This window comes from Theropithecus gelada, unplaced genomic scaffold (assembly GCF_003255815.1).
Source record: "Theropithecus gelada isolate Dixy unplaced genomic scaffold, Tgel_1.0 HiC_scaffold_16008, whole genome shotgun sequence".
Classification (NCBI taxonomy): Eukaryota; Metazoa; Chordata; class Mammalia; order Primates; family Cercopithecidae; genus Theropithecus; species Theropithecus gelada.
The window spans coordinates 15,316-31,077 of record NW_020257778.1 but is presented as its reverse complement, the minus strand read 5'-3'; positions in this window follow the sequence as shown (position 1 = coordinate 31,077).

The following is a 15,762-nucleotide window of genomic DNA, read 5'->3' as shown; positions in this document are numbered from 1 at the left end:
GTGTGGGCTCCTTCCGGGGCCCTCAGGGAGGATCCTAGCCTCCTCCAGCCTCCGGTGGAGGCCAGCAGCCCTTCCTGGTCTTTCCTCCTCACCTCTGGCGCCTCATGGCCTTTTTCTCTGTGCCTGTGTCTCTTATAAGGACACCCATCTGGATTTAGAACCCACCCTAGTTGAGGACAACCTCATCGTCATGTGATTATATCTGCAAAGAACCTATTTCTAAATAAAGTCACACAGGTACCAGGTGGACATGAGTTTTGGGGGTGCGCTCCAGCTCACTACAGAGATCACTGGGGAGGCCTCACAGTGATGCCTATGGAGAGATTTTGGAAGGTGACTCCTGGGGCTGAGTGGGTGCTACTCACAAGTGTAGATGGAAGGAGAGGCCCGCACAGTGAGGCCTGAGGAGGCACCACCATGCCAACCTAGTCCCACTGGCCAGGGAAGAGGCTGACAGGATCCCACAGCCACTGCCCGGACCCACCCCGGCTTTTGCCCTGAACTCCAGAAGGCTCCATGCTGACCCTGACAGAAGGAGACTGAGGGCTTCCCAGGGGCAGGACAGGTCAGGTTGGCGGGAACAGGGCCCTAAAGTGACTTGAATGCAGAGACTGTGGCACCAGTAGGGGAGGCTGAGGTCCCCAGGCCAGCCCTGGGGGGAATGCCTTTACCTTGGCCAGGCCTGAGGACCTGGGAGGGTGTCACAAGAAGCCAGCAGTTGAGCTTCCTGTAACCTTGGAGGGCCACATGCACTGCCCAGTCTGCCCAGGCTCACATCCCAGCCCAGCTCTTGGCCAGGAAAAGGGATGTCACCCACCACCGAATATCAGGGGCCAACTGTTTCTCCCTCACAGGGAGCAGACGGCTCCTCATGTCATGGATGGAAACGGATCAGAGGGCTTTGGCCACTTCTCTGGGTGGCCCAGTGGTCTTGAGAAAATGTCTGCCGTTTCTAAGCCTGTGCCCTCAATGACAGACAAGAGCCCATCCCCTGTGGGCTGTCTGCCTTCAGACGGGAGCCTTCTTGCTCAGAGAACCTGTTGCTCCTCCAAGACCCCTTCCTAGAAGCACCCCCTCCCAGCAGCACCGCCTCCCAGCAGCACCCCCTCCCGGCAGCACCCCCTCCCAGCAGCACCCCCTCCCGGCAGCACCCCCTCCCGGCAGCACCCCCAAGTGGTATGGGATTGTCTAAACATGACTAGCATTAAGAAGGTTTGGGTTTTTATTTATTTCAAAGTCATATAGGCGAGTGGTTAAAAAGCTATCTTTGGCCGGGCGTGGTGGCTCAAGCCTGTAATCCCAGCACTTTGGGAGGCCGAGGCGGGCGGATCACAAGGTCGGGAGATCGAGACCATCCTGGCTAACACGGTGAAACCCCGTCTCTACTAAAAAGTACAAAAAACTAGCCGGGCGAGGTGGCGGGCGCCTGTAGTCCCAGCTACTCGGGAGGCTGAGGCAGGAGAGTGGCGTAAACCCAGGAGGCGGAGCTTGCAGTGAGCTGAGATCCGGCCACTGCACTCCAGCCTGGTTACAGAGCGAGACTCCGTCTCAAAAAAAAAAAAAAGGCCGGGCGCGGTGGCTCAAGCCTGTAATCCTAGCACTTTGGGAGGCCGAGGCGGGTGGATCACGAGGTCAGGAGATTGAGACTATCCTGGCTAACATGGTGAAACCCCGTCTCTACTAAAAATACAAAAAACTAGCCGGGCGTGGTGGCGGGCGCCTGTAGTCTCAGCTACTTGGGAGGCTGAGGCGGGAGAATGGCGTGAACCCGGGAGGCGGAGCTTGCAGTGAGGAGATCACGCCACTGCACTCCAGCCTGGGAGACACAGCGAGACTCCGTCTCAAAAAAAAAAAAAAAAAAAAAAGCTATCTTTGCACTCAAGGGATATAAGGTGGGAAGCAAAAACCACCCCCCGCAAACCCCTCACAGAGGGAGCCCTCCAGATGCCTGCCTGTGTGTGCAAGCACGAGTCTCTGTCTCCACTGTCTGCCCTTGCATCTCACTTGTCGGGAAACCACACTTTGGGGATTCACGGTGCTGCCGAGTATCAACACCCACCGTCCGCCCACCTCGTCCCTCTCCAGGGAGGGCGTGGGCTCCAGCCTCTTCCAGTGAGGATCCTGGCCCCAACACACACGCACACGTGTGTGAAGACACCTGACAGGAGGCTCCTGCTTGTAGGGTCACCGGGTCCAAAGGTGCTTACACTGGCCTTTTTGCTCATGTTGCCAGATGGCCCCCAAGGAGGCTGTACCAAAACCCCCAGCCAAGAGGAGGTTTCTGAGCTGGGTGCAGGCTCCAAACGCTGAGGGCCCTGAATTCAGATGATCCCTGGCTGAACCAAACCCCTCCTGAATGCTGGACACAGCTCACCCTGCAGCTGCCCTCTGGGGACTCTCAATGAAGACACCCATCTGTCTTGATGGGCACCAGCCACTCATGCAGCTGCCTTCTCCACGGATTCTGTCTCCGGTCATCTCCCCCGCTCAGCTCAACCCTGGGCTCATGCCCAGTCGGCAGGCCTCCTTCCAAAAGCGCTCCCCACTGCACTCCCTGGTGGGGCTGCTTTGTCCTCCATGAAACCAGCTCCTGCTATCTTGGTTCCTCCTGCCTCCCTGTGCCTCGGGAGTGCACTGACGTGGAGTGTGTGGAGTGCGTGGAGTGCGTGGAGCGCACTGACATGGAATGAGCTGACGTGGAGTGCGCTGACATGCCTCCCATGATGCACAGCACTTTACAGTTTTCAAGCCTCATGTCTGTAAGTTTCTCATTGGACCATTTGCCGCGCAAGTGTGAACTTAGCACATACTTACTATGTGTGTGGGGCGCGGGGGCACGAGGTGGCCCTGCCCAGCAGAGCTCCTGGTGCTGGGACCTTCCATAGCCCCGCAAAGGTTCGTCTAGCTCCACTGAGTACTTGCTGTCCTCCACACATGGGGATGGAACAGGCCAGGTGCTGCTCCTGCAACTCAGATAAGAGGCAGAGGTAGATGGGTCACTGTGGATCTGAGCTGTGATGGAGGTGGGACAGAGAGGAGCCCAGAGACTCAGGATAGGCAGGCATTCGCTAACTGAGGAGGCAGGCAGTGGGCAAGGTGTCCCCGGTGGATGGACAACAGGAGGCAGGACACAGCAGCACCTGCCTGCCCACTGGAAGGTCAGGTCCCTGAGGAGGGACCCCATGTCCGCTGCCGAGAGTGGGTGCTGGGAAGGCAGCTCAGCAGGTGGAAGGAAGCTCTGCGTTGCATCTAGAGAGCCGAGGGAGTTAGAGCAGCTCTGGGTTGCTGGAGCAGCTAAGCCTCTGAGAAGTTAATAAAATTGCCCAGGCCACATAGTTACTTTGGCAGCTCCCTGAGCTTTCACCTGCTCCTGAGCCCTGGCACCTGCCCTGTCCTTGGCCCTGCTCCGTCGGCGTGGCATACCCCAGGGCCCAGCCGCCCAGCCTGAACAGTGAAGCTGCCAGCCCCGGTCCTGCTCGTCTCCAGGCCTCAGCTCCCTCCCTGCTTTTCCAGGAGTTGAAACGGGGCTGTATCAACTCCACTTGGCCAAGAGCCTCTTTTCCCACCGCAGAGAACTGTCATCTGCCTGTAAATACCAGTGTCAGGTGTTCTGGGGCCGATGTCTCCAGAGCGTTGACCCCAAGGTGGAGGCTCAGGGAGCAGATGTGAGCGTGCTTTGCCCATCGCAGTCACCGCAGACGGCAGGGATTGCAGGGACTGCAGGGATTGCAGGCCTGCATTGCACTTCCTCACCACCGGCCTCCGGGGCCACCCTCAGCAGTGAGACGACGCAGGCTCTGCCACGAGAGGTGCCTACTGGGCTCTGCTCTGGTGAGGAGAGGCCTCACCTGGCGGCCAGGCGGGATCCCAGCAGGGCAAGATGAAAACTCAGGGCCCTTGTTCAAACAGCAAGAGAAGACTCTTTCCTTCCTTCCAGCGCCCCTCTCTGCACCTGCAATGGTGTTTTTATTTGTTATTTGACGTCATGTGCTCTTGGGCAGGGGGAGGGGAAACTGTCACAGGCACCTGAACCTGTCCCTGTGGCTCCGTGCATGGGCCATGCCCCTGACCCCTCTGTGCCCACACCCAGGTCCCTGCTGGGATGAAGGTTGGCAGGGGTCACTGGGTGCCAAACGCCATTCCTGGGGGTGAGGGGAGGAGGGTTGTGCCAAGCCAGGCTCCCAGACCCTAAGTGCGGGCACATGCCACCATGTCATCAGACAGCACTCACAAAACACAAATTCAAAGACAAAAGTGTTAATATCAAGATGGTGACTACAGCACTCTCTGGGTGCGGGGCCACTTGGGTCACATCCTGTGAGGCCGGCCCTCATAGGATCTGAAAGACACCAGAGCAGTCCCTGGACGCCACCAGGACTCTGGAACTCTACCAGAGGTCTTCAAAGCGGGGGACCATGGGGATGACTGGCTAGAAAGCAGGGAGGAAACCACACCAGAGAGGAGTCAACATGATCAGGTGACATAGATAGGTACCTGCAGGCTCCGGCTTCACAGCTACTGCAGGTGTCCCAGAAACGGAGGCCCCACAGTGGCTGCATCTACCTGGGCCAGCTTCCTGGGGAGGGCCCCAGGTGGGGCAGGAATGAGAGTGGGCAGGGCTGGCTCTAGAGAACAGGACCTGGGGTTGGGCAGTGCTACAGGGCGGTGTGCTGGGTGTTGAGTATTGCGCTAGCAAAAGACGCTGCCGCCTTCATCTGCCCTTGCAAACAGCAGCCTCTCCCCAGCGGAGCACCTGTCCCAGGACAGGGAGGCCACCTGGACTCCCGCACCCTTCCACATGGCATGCTAGTTGTCTTGGGTGACCCTGCTGGCCTGCCCAGCACGCAGCTCCCTTCAGTCGAGTGACCACATTCCTGATATTCTTTCAGGGCGTCCCCTCCTCAGCCCCTGTGGTTCGGGGGTGGATGCCTCACCTGGCCTGACTGGAGCCTGTGAGCACCCGTCCAGGACAGAGGCTGGAATTCTGGAATGGGATGCATTCTCCCTGGCAGTGCTGAGCTGTGAGCACTGCACCTGTCAGCGGCCGCCCCTGCCTGGAAATGATGCCAGCCCGGAGAGGGAGAAGCAAATGAATGAAGATGCTTGAACGCCAGGATCCAGCTGAGTCTGAAATGGTCCACTTCTGTGCTTTTGGTTGGGTGAACCAATGCATTTCATTTTTAGCTTTGAGTTTCTGTCACCTGAGGCTGAGCCTCCTGACCACAGGCACAAGCATAACATATGAACCTCAGGCCTGGCCCACAGTTCCACAGAGGAGGGTGTCTGGACAGTCCAGGGACTGCCCAAAACCCAGCCCTGCTCAGATGCCTCCCTGGTTCCCAGCCCCTCTTGGACCAGGGGCTCCAGGTCCCCATGCACTAGCCCCACACACCTCTGCACCCCCATCTTCCTACAGTTCCCAGGATGCCAGCCACATCCCCTAGGGCCATGCTTTTCCCTCTGCCTGAAGTCGCCTGCTTCACCTCCTCTCCAAAGCCTCGTGTGGCTCCTCACAATCTCGTGCTCACCCTGGGGACACGTGGGACCACAGGGTCATCACTTGTCTGCAGAGACAGCTCCAAGGCCCCTGGTGTCACCTCTGTGCTGTCACCTCCTTTCTGTCCAGCAGAGGGAGCTCTGAATCAGGAGTTAGATCCTTGGCGCTCACCTCCCAGCTCCCCAGGGACCTGCCTCAGTTTCCCCAGCTGGGAGGCAGCATGTGGAAGGCAGTGCCAGAGGGGCTCACCCCACCTGGTGGGCATTCTGTAACTTGTGGGCTGCTGTGTCCAGCAGGTGCTGCTATTGAACCCTTGAAATTGAGGAACTGCACTTTCAGTTTTATTTAATTAAATTCCAGTGGACACACGCAGCTAGTGGCCAATGTCTTTGACAGCCAAGCTCAGACTCCAGGCAGTGATACTCAACGCTGGTCCTCCACACTCCCAGAAAGCTTTAATTAACACACATGTCTACCCCCCTGCCCCCCACCCGCCCCCAACAGACAAATTGAAGTAGTCTGGGGTGGAGTTGGTGACCTGCATGTCCAGGAGGCCTCTGGTTGAGTCTGAAACTTCCAGGTGAGCCTGATGGCTCCACGTGTGCCTAACACTCAACGAGGTCGGCAGACTCCTAAGACCTGCTCACCCACCCTGCTCACTGCTGCGTGGAGCTGGGGAGTGCTCACTGGCCCCACTCACTCTGTATGTGGAGTTGGGGAGTGAAGTGTCCAGTTAGCCTCTTGCAGCCTCTTGCTTCCACTTCCCTCTCCAGAGTCCTCCCTGTGGCCCCAGAGCTCCCTGATCTAGCCTTTCCTAAAGCTGACTCCAACTTCTGGATTCCCAGGCTGGAATCTGGGGCCGGAGATGGAGCATCTCATGTCTTCAAATGATGCCCAGAAGCTCACAGACAGCAGGGCTGGCCGGTGGATGTCTGGGCTCTGCAGGATTGTGGGAACAGAGGCCTGCTGCTCTCATCTTCCCGCCCTCCCCATCAAGACAGGCCTTCTGTCCATCCTTGGCCTTAGGTGGCCTCTCAGCTCAGCTTCACAAGCCACAGGGGCTTGGGAACGTGCAGGAAGGAGCCAGGCTCAGCTGTACTGAATAAGCTTCTCCCCACCCCTGCCCCCCACAGACCTGGGCCAGGCTTGCCAGGGAAATAAATCAGACTAATGGACCCAAGTGGGGCCGCAGCCATGGGAGGTGCAGTCCAGACAGCTGCAGCCGCACTGAGGAATGTTGACCATCCAGACTGAGACCCATAGTCAGGTCAGCATCCAGCCCAGCCCAGTCCAGCAGGTGGGGAGAAGCCCATGGTGGGACCTGCCCTGGGCCTACGCTGGTCTTCTCAGCACGCTCCCTGCTGGCCTCTTGCTCTGCCTATGGCTCTATAGCCCCTGGCTGGGAGCCAGCGCTCACCGCAGCCAAAGCCCAGAGGGATGGACTCATGCCAGGATGCTGGCCCCGTGGCAGGACACCTGGGGAGCCTCTGGGCTCTGGGAGGCCCTCAGGGGGGTGCCCAGGACAGTGACCCCTCAGGAACATACCTACTGCTCAATTTTGTTTTGGGGTGTGCTCTGGAGAGCTCCACCTAAGACTCGGGGAGGGGGCTGTAAACCGAAAAACATGAGAGGTAGGGCTCAGTCGATCAGGAAGTTTATTTTGCCAAGGTTGAGGCCATGCCCAGAAGAAAAGCACGTGGAGCCATAGAAACAGTCTGTGGTCTCTGCCTTTCTCCAAAGATGTGTTTGAGGGCTGCACCATTTAAAGGGGGGAAAGCAGGTGGAGGGGCAAGAGGGAGGCCTTGGTAATCACATGCTGCAACAGAAGAGGAGCAGGCAGGGGAATCGTCAGCTGTGTGTGCCTCTCACGCTCGGAAACCTGCACTTGCATAAAATAAGGTGAACGTCTCCTGTAGAGATAGATGCTTCTTGGCCGGGCGCAGTGGCTCAAGCCTGTAATCCCAGCACTTTGGGAGGCCGAGATGGGCGGATCACGAGGTCAGGAGATCGAGACCATCCATCCTGGCCAACCCGGTGAAACCCCGTCTCTACTAAAAAACTAGCCGGGCAAGGTGGCGGGGGCCTAGGTACTCCCAGCTACTTGGGAGGCTGAGGCAGGAGAATGGCGTGAACCCGGGAGGCGGAGCTTGCAGTGAGCTGAGATCCGGCCACTGCACTCCAGCCTGGGCGGCAGAGCGAGACTCCGTCTCAAAAAAAAAAAAAAGAGAGAGATGCTTCACCTGTTATCTGTAACTACCTGCTTAGGAACAAAAAGAAAGGCAGCTTCGCTTCTCACATGACTTAGCTTTTAGTTTAATTTTTTTCTTGTGTCAGAGTGAATCGGGGTCCCGAGTTAGTTTTTGTTTTTGTTTCGAAACGGAATTTCGCTCTTGTTGCCCAGGCTGGAGTGCAATGGTGTGATCTCAGCTCACCACAATCTCCGTCTCCCGGGTTCAAGCGATTCTCCTGCCTCAGCCTCCCAAGTGGCTGGGGTTACAGGCGTGCACCACCACGCCCGGCTAATTTTGTATTTTTAGTAGAAACGGGGTTTCTCCTTGTTGGTCAGGCTGGTCTCAAACTCCCAACCTCAGGTGATCCGCCCACCTTGGCCTCCCAAAGTGCTGGGATTACAGGCGTGAGCCACCGCACCGGCCTTGTTTTGAGATGGAGTCTCGCTCTTGTTGCCCAGGCTGGAGTGCAGTGGTGCGATCTCAGCTCACTGCAACCTCCGCCTCCTGGGTTCAAGCGATTCTCCCACCTCAGACTCCCCAGTAGCTGGGATTACAGGCGTGCACCACCACGCCCAGCTAATTTTTTTAGTAGAGATGGGGATTCACCATGTTGGCCAGGCTGGTCTCAAACTCCTGGCCTCAAGTGATCCATCTGCCTCAGCCTTCGAAAGTGCTGGGATTACAGGTGTGAGTCACCGCGCCCGGCCCCTCCAGACCATCTGAAAACAGGAAAGTAGCCAGCCTGCCTGTCTCACTTTGAGCCTCTTAATGCCGTTGCCAGCCTCAGAAGCTGGAAGCCCCTCCTGTGGGCCTCTGATACGCTTGTCCAGATCCCTGGGTTACCTGAAGTGCTTGCTCTGTGGCCACGGGGGGGTTGCTCCAGTGCTGGCAGGCTCTGGCCCCCCAAGCTGGGGAGGAGGGGACTGGCGAGGGCTCTCAGGGTTCTTTCAGCAGGAGTGGGGCTGGGTGCGGGAGGGTTGCCCATCTCAGGGGTTACCGGCCCGCCTTGCCCAGCACATACCTGCTGAACTTCCTGGGAACCCAGGCCTGAGGCCTGGACAGAAATTGGAGCTTCTCCTCCTCCCTCCCACCCTTTTCCTCCTCCTCCTCAGCTTATCTGGGCTCCAGGTCCAGCCTCATTCCAGCCGGCACAGCCCGGAGGCGGGCAGGACCTGGCCTCCTGTGACTGAAACCACAAGCGCAGCCTTTCATTGCAGCCACTGACCCAGAATCCCAAGACTGCCGGGACCGGAGGGCCCGGATGCAGTGACTGTGGGGCCCACGGGTGGGGGGCCCAGACACAGTGGCTGTGGGGCCCACGGATGGGGGCAGGCTGGACCCCGCCCCAACATTCTACCCCCGCAAACAGATCTCAAAGCAGGACGTGGGCAATGAAAGGCGGGGAAGGAAACCTGGGGTCCCTGCAGTGCCACACCAGGCCCCCAAGGCCCCTCAGTCCCAGGCCCTCGTCAAGCAGATCTGGGTGTGGGGTATGGCTATGCCACAGCAGGCTAGGGTGGTGAAGGAGCCCAGAGATTTTCACCTTAAAATACGTGTGACAAAAAGAGCCAAACTCTGTACAATATTTAAAGAGGTTTATTCTGAGCCTAATACCAGTGACATGGCCTGAGGCACAGTCTCTTTATGTCCTGAGCACATGTGTCCCCGGTGGTTGGGTGACAGCTTGTTTTATACCTTTTAGGGAGACATCGGCATCAATTAGTACATGTGAGGTGCGAGTTGCTCAGGTTCAGGAAGGCAGAATGACTCAAAGCAGGGGGTGGGGCCTTATGGGTCCTAGTTGGGGGCTTACAGGTCATAGATGGGGGCCTTACAGGTTCTGGGTGGGAGCCTTGCGGGTTCTAGATGGGGGCTTTTCAGGTCATAGATGGGGCCTTACGGGTCCTAGGTGGGGGCTTATGGTTCCCAGATGAGGACTTACGGGTCCTGGGTGCATTGTGGATCCAAAGATCTTCTGATTGGCACTGGGTTGAAGAGTTAAGTTATTATCTAAAGACCAATAGGAAGGAGCATCTGGGTTAAGATAAGGGGTTGTGGGCCGGGCGTGGTGGCTCAAGCCTGTAATCCCAGCACTTTGGGAGGTCAAGGCGGGTGGATCACGAGGTCAGGAGATTGAGACCATGCTGGCTAACACGGTGAAACCCCGTTTCTACTAAAAAATACAAAAAACTAACCAGGCGAGGTGGTGGGCACCTGTAGTCCCAGCTACTTGGGAGGCTGAGGCAGGAGAATGGCGTAAACCCAGGAGGCGGAGCTTGCAGTGAGCTGAGATCCGGCCACTGCACTCCAGCCTGGGCGACAGAGTGAGACTCCATCTCAAAAAAAAAAAAAAAAAAGATAAGGGGTTGTGGACACCAACGTTCTTACTACGAAGATGAAGTCCCATAGGTGTCTGTCCTTAAAGACAATAGATGGCAAATGTTTCCTATGTAGACCTTTAGAAGGTGCTGGACTCTCAGGTAACCTCTTCAGGATTGGGAGGGCCCAGAAGGGGAAAGAGCTAGTTATGTTAACAGAGATTCCTTACAGACACAAATTTTCCCCCACACAAGATGGCTTTGCAGGGCCTTTTCTTCTTTTTTCTCTTTTTCTCTTTTTTTTTTAGATGGAATTTCACCCTTGTTGCCCAGGCTGGAGTGCAATGGCGTGATCTGGGCTCACCACAACCTCTGCCTCCTGGGTTCAAGCAATTCCCCTGCCTCAGCCTCCCAAATGTGTGGGATTACAGCCATACACCACATGCCTGGCTAATTTTGTACCTTTAGTAAAGACAGGGTTTCTCCATGTTGGTCAGGCTGGTCTCGAACTCCCAACCTCAGGTGATCTGCCTGCCTTAGCCTCCCAAAGTGCTGGGATTATAGGCGTGAGCCACCGCGCCCAGCCAACAGTGGTCTTGATTCTTTTTTCTTTTTTCTTTTTTTTTTTTTGATGGAGTCTCACTCTGTCGCCCAGGCTGGAGTGCAGTGGTGCAATCTCAGCTCACTGAAACCTCTGCCTCCCAGGTTCTAGCAATTCTCCTGCCTCAGCCTCCCGAGTAGCTGGGATTACAGGCGCATGCTGCCACGCCCGGCTAAGTTTCTGTATTTTTAGTAGAGACAGGGTTTCACCGTGTTGCCCAGGCTGGTCTTGAACTCCTGAACTCAGGCAATCCACCCGCCTCAGTCTCCCAGAGTGCTGGCATTACAGGCGTGAGCCACCACGCCCGGCCAATAGGGCCTTTTCGAACTATGACAAATACACATATTTGTGGATAAAATATTTTTCTTTCCTTGTATGTCATGTGATGTTATGCCAGAGTCAGGCTGGCATTTGGGATCTTACAGTCTGTTTAGTCAGTTTTTTTTTTTTTTTTTTTTTTTGGAGACAGGATCTCCCTCTGTCATCCTGGCTGGGGTTGAGTGGCCCAGCTCAGTGCAGCCTGGGCCTTTCTGGCTCAAGCTATCCTCCTGCCTCTACCTCCTGAGTAGCTGGGACCACAGGTACACACCACCACGCCTGGCTGATTTGTTTTGTTTTGTTTTGAGAGATGAGGTCTCGTTATGTTGCCTAGACTAGTCTTGAACTCCTGAGCTCAGGAGATCCTCTGGCCTCAGCCTTCCAAAGTGCTGGGATTACAGGTGTGAGCCACTGTGCCTGGCCTGTTTTGTCAGGCTTAAGAGCTCCGTTTTAATGTTAATGCTGGTCAGTTGTTCCTGAACTCCAAAAGGAGGAGGGTCTAATGGGACCTGTCTGGTCCCCACCTTCCTCTCATAGCCTGAACTCGTTTTTCAGGTTTCTTTGAGTACCCTTGGCCAAGAGGGGGGTCCATTCAGTCAACTGCAGGCTTGGAATTTTATTTTTGGCTCACATATGGTGCCCTGGCTTACTCACTGCTTTAAATCAGAGGCCACTTAAGGGCAGCAGATGCTGGAAGAGGCCCTGCTGTGATTTTCCCTTTTCTGCCTTAGGGCCGGCCCCACCATGGGAAAGCAGTCGCCTTCCACCCCTTCCCTGAAACCTCAGAAAAGAGGGCAGCAGCAATGCAGCCTCACCTGGACAGACTTGTCCCCCAGATAATGTCTCCTCTAGAGATCACTCGAATTCCAAAGGGAATCATTTACAAGTTAATTCCTGTCTCTGGAGTCCCTCTGTTCTCGCTGATGATCATTCACGCCCCATCAAAAGAACCGTCCACACTCCCCATCTCGCCTCCCTGATGAGGAAGGGCACAGGAGCACCGACCTCCCGGGAGGTTCTCAGGCCATCGCCTTCCTGCGGCCCCACCCCACGCATGGGGAACGTGTCTCCCCCCGCAGCGACAGCCGCTGCCTCCCTGGACAGGCTTCCTGGGTCTGCATCTCTGCTCTCAGCCAACTCATTGTGCCCCTCTCTGAGCCTCGGTTTCCTCACCTCTGAAATAAGTTCTGCGCCCATCTCAAAGGGTAACTGAGGAGATCACTGAAGGAATGTGGGTGATGGCCTTAGCACAGGGCTTGGTACACTGTCCTGGTTGGGACCATCCCAGGGAATCCCAAAGCAAGCTGACATCTAGCTGTCAGAGAGGAGACACTCCTTATATTGCCTTATACTTAATTTCTTCTTTGCTGAAAAAGTAGAAGTTAAAAGAATAGGCAGAAGTGAAAAATAAAAAAATCGTAGACAACGGGGCGCAACATTTCGGGCCTGGTGTTAAAATTCAACTCCTGACCTCACCGCTTGTGCCATCTATAGATTCCAGACAGTACGTAAAAAAGCATTATGAAACTCCCCGTTCTGTTCTGTTTTGTTCTGATTACTGGTGTGTGCAGCCCCCAGTCATGTACCCCTCACTTGCTCAATCGTTCACGACCCCCGCCCCCCGCACAGCCCCTTTAGAGTTGTGAGCCCTTACAAGGGACAGGAATTACTTATTTGGAGAGCTCGATCTCTAGGATGTGAGTCTGCCGATGCTCCCAGCTGAATACAGCTCTTTCCTTCCACAATCCAGTGTCAGGAGTTCTGTCTACGACTCCTCCTGCTACAGCTGGAGGGAAACCCTCTTCCTTCCCAGCCCCAGTTGTCTCTTTGTAACCATGATAGTTTGCTGCCAATGCACACACGTCAAGTCTGTATGCTGAGATGCTGGGCTGCAGCAGAGAAGGGGTTAATCATAGGGTCACTGAAGAAGTTGCTGGGAGGGAACCTCAAATCTATCTCCCAGAGGAATCTGGGGCTGGGGTTTGTTGTTGCTGTTGTTTGGTGTTGGTTTGGTGTTTTTTTTGTTTGTTTTTTGAGACAGGGTCCCACGCTGGAGTTCAAGGGCAGAATCATAGTGAAATGGCAAAGATTCCCTTGTCCCATCGCCGGGCATGCAATGGGGGACTGGCTTGCTTCTTTGGTGCCCCACTGCTCAAACCCCTAGGGGAGCATATCGACGGGCAGGGAGCCCCACGGCAGCTTCTAGGGGTGAATGTTGATAGCTGAAGCCCCAGTGGGCATGTGCTACAGGGCACTCTCTTAGTTTAGCTGTCTGTAGGCGGCTTGTGTTAACCAGCTCAATTAGGCCTGTGCCTTACCACAAGGACAGAGGCCTGTATCCCGGGGTTCTTGCTGTACCGGAAGAATCGGATCACACGTGGGCTTGGAGAATGAGTGCAAAGTTTGATTGCGTGGAAGCAGCTCTCAGCAGATGGGGGAGCCAGAAGGGAGATGGTTTTCCCCTGGAGTCAGGCCTCTCAGCAGCCTGGGCTCTCCTCCGACCACCCCAGCCAAACTCTGCATCATTCCACCAGCCGATGGCCTGCCAGGGTCTCAGTGTGCTCTTCTGCCGGTGTTCTCCCCCCAACGGCCTCTCGACATCCAGCCGCTTGTGTGTTCTGCCGATGGGTTCCTCTCCATGTCCGGTGCTTGGGTTCCTGCCCACTAGGTCTTGGAGTTTCTATAGGCACAGGATGGGGGCGTGGCAGGGCAGGGTGGTTTTGGGAAATGCAACATTTGGACATGAAGGCAGGGTGTGTTGGTCCTCACCTAGGTCCGTGGGCACAGGCCTGTGGGTGGAGTCCTAGCCAGGGACCACGCCCTCCTCTACCCAGCACTTCCCTGCCCACCACTCATATCAATAATTCACTGCAGCCTTGAACTCCTGGGCTCACGTAATCCTGCCGCCTCAGCCTCCACCGTGCCCAGCTACTTTTTTGTTTGTTTGTTTGTTTTGAGACGGAGACTCGCCGTCGCCCAGGCTGGAGTGTAGTGGCGCGATCTCGGCTCACTGCAAGCTCTGCCTCCCAGGTTCACACCATTCTCCTGCCTCAGCCTCCCGTGTAGCTGGGAGTACAGTAGCAGTGAGGACGACCAGAGGTCACTCTCGTGACTATCTTGGTTTCCGTGGGTTTTTGTCACTTCTTTACTGCAACCTGTTTTATCAGCAATGTCTTTATGACCTGTGTTTTGTGCCGACCTCCTGTGTCATCCTGTGACTTAAAACGGCTTCACCGCCTGGGAATGCAGCCCAGTAGGTCTCAGCCTCATTTTACCCAGCTCCTGTTCAACATGGAGCTGCTCTGGTTCACATGAGTAACAGTTTCACCTTCTGGTCAGAGCATTTGGAACTCCACAGGCTCTGACTCAGCCCTCTTATCCCAGGCTAATCCCATCCCTGTCCCATCCCTCTCTAAAAACCCCACTGCCTTCTTTCTGAGAAAGTTGAGTCTTGTTTATACTAAAGTGTTAATGACTCACAAAGCATTCCCAGAGGAAAAGTTAACAGGAAGAGACTCTGAGGCTCTGGTGGTGAAAGGTCAGGCATCAGCCCTGGGGGAGATTTTTTTTTTCTGGAGGCCCCTCCTGACACCCCCATCTCTGCACAGGAATAGGAATGTGCCCAGCGGGTCCACCTATCTGCCCACGTGGCCCCAGCCCCAGGCTTCTTGGAGTAGAGCAGGGCTCATGCGTGTGGCACCCACACGCAGTTTCAGGCATGGACTTTCTCGGATGGCTGGGTGGCTTTGGAGGAGGTGGGAGCTGTTGGTGGAGAATGCTGAGCCCAGCCCTGACGACGGTCCTCTTTTCCTGCCTTAATAGGCTAGTCCTCACGAGCACTGTGGGGGCCTCAATTTGGGGATATTCTCCTCAAACTCCTGCTGGTTCCGAATCTTGCAGGGAGACCAGCATCTCCTTAGCTGCAAATCCCAGTCGCTGCGGGGTCTTGGGGCTTCTGGGAGTCCCTGATGGGCCCAGGGCTTCCTTTCTCACTGACCTGGAGGCCTCTCCCCATGGCTCCCCATCTGACGTCTTCTTACCTGGGAGACTTAATTGGAAAGACTCGCAGGGACCCGGGGGCATCACGGGGAGCCCTCCTAGGTACTGACAGATGTTTATTCATTTTGCAAAATGGGCAAATAGCAAATAAAGATGTTTAGGGTACGTTTGGAAGAAAACAGCAAAATAGTCACAGCAGTGCTTGCCACTCAGTGGGGAGAAGGCGCATGGGTTTTCCCATCTTTTATTTGGAAATCATTGTAGATGCACAGAATTGCAAAGAAGCCTAGAGGTCTCCATGCACCCGCCCCCTCCCCCGCAAAGCTGCAGGGCAACTGCCAAATCCAGACACACACGCCCAGCACCCACAGGGACGGCTCCGACAGGGAACTTTACTTTCTTTGTACTCTCAGTATCCCCAACACTTCTCGAATAGGCACGTGACCGTTAATTTTAGCTCCTTATTTCTTTTCATTTAATTAAATAAGTAACATATGGATACTCCTTGTTTTGAGAATTTTGGGCTGGCCGCGCACAGCAAAGAGGCTGAGCGCCCCTTGGCAGCTCTCTGCACAGCCATGCGCTGGGATGTGTGTGGAGATCACCCACTGGGTTTAGAGGTGCACAGGACCTCAGGGGGCGATCCCACCAGAGGAGCGGGGCTCGGCCGATGGCCCAGCTACCCCGAACTCCCCAGTGAGCTCCAGGGCCTTTCCTTCCATTTCCAGGAGTGACACCAATCTTGTCTCCTCTCCCAGCCCCAAGCAGTGGGAAGAGAGGGTCCCATGACAGGCCATG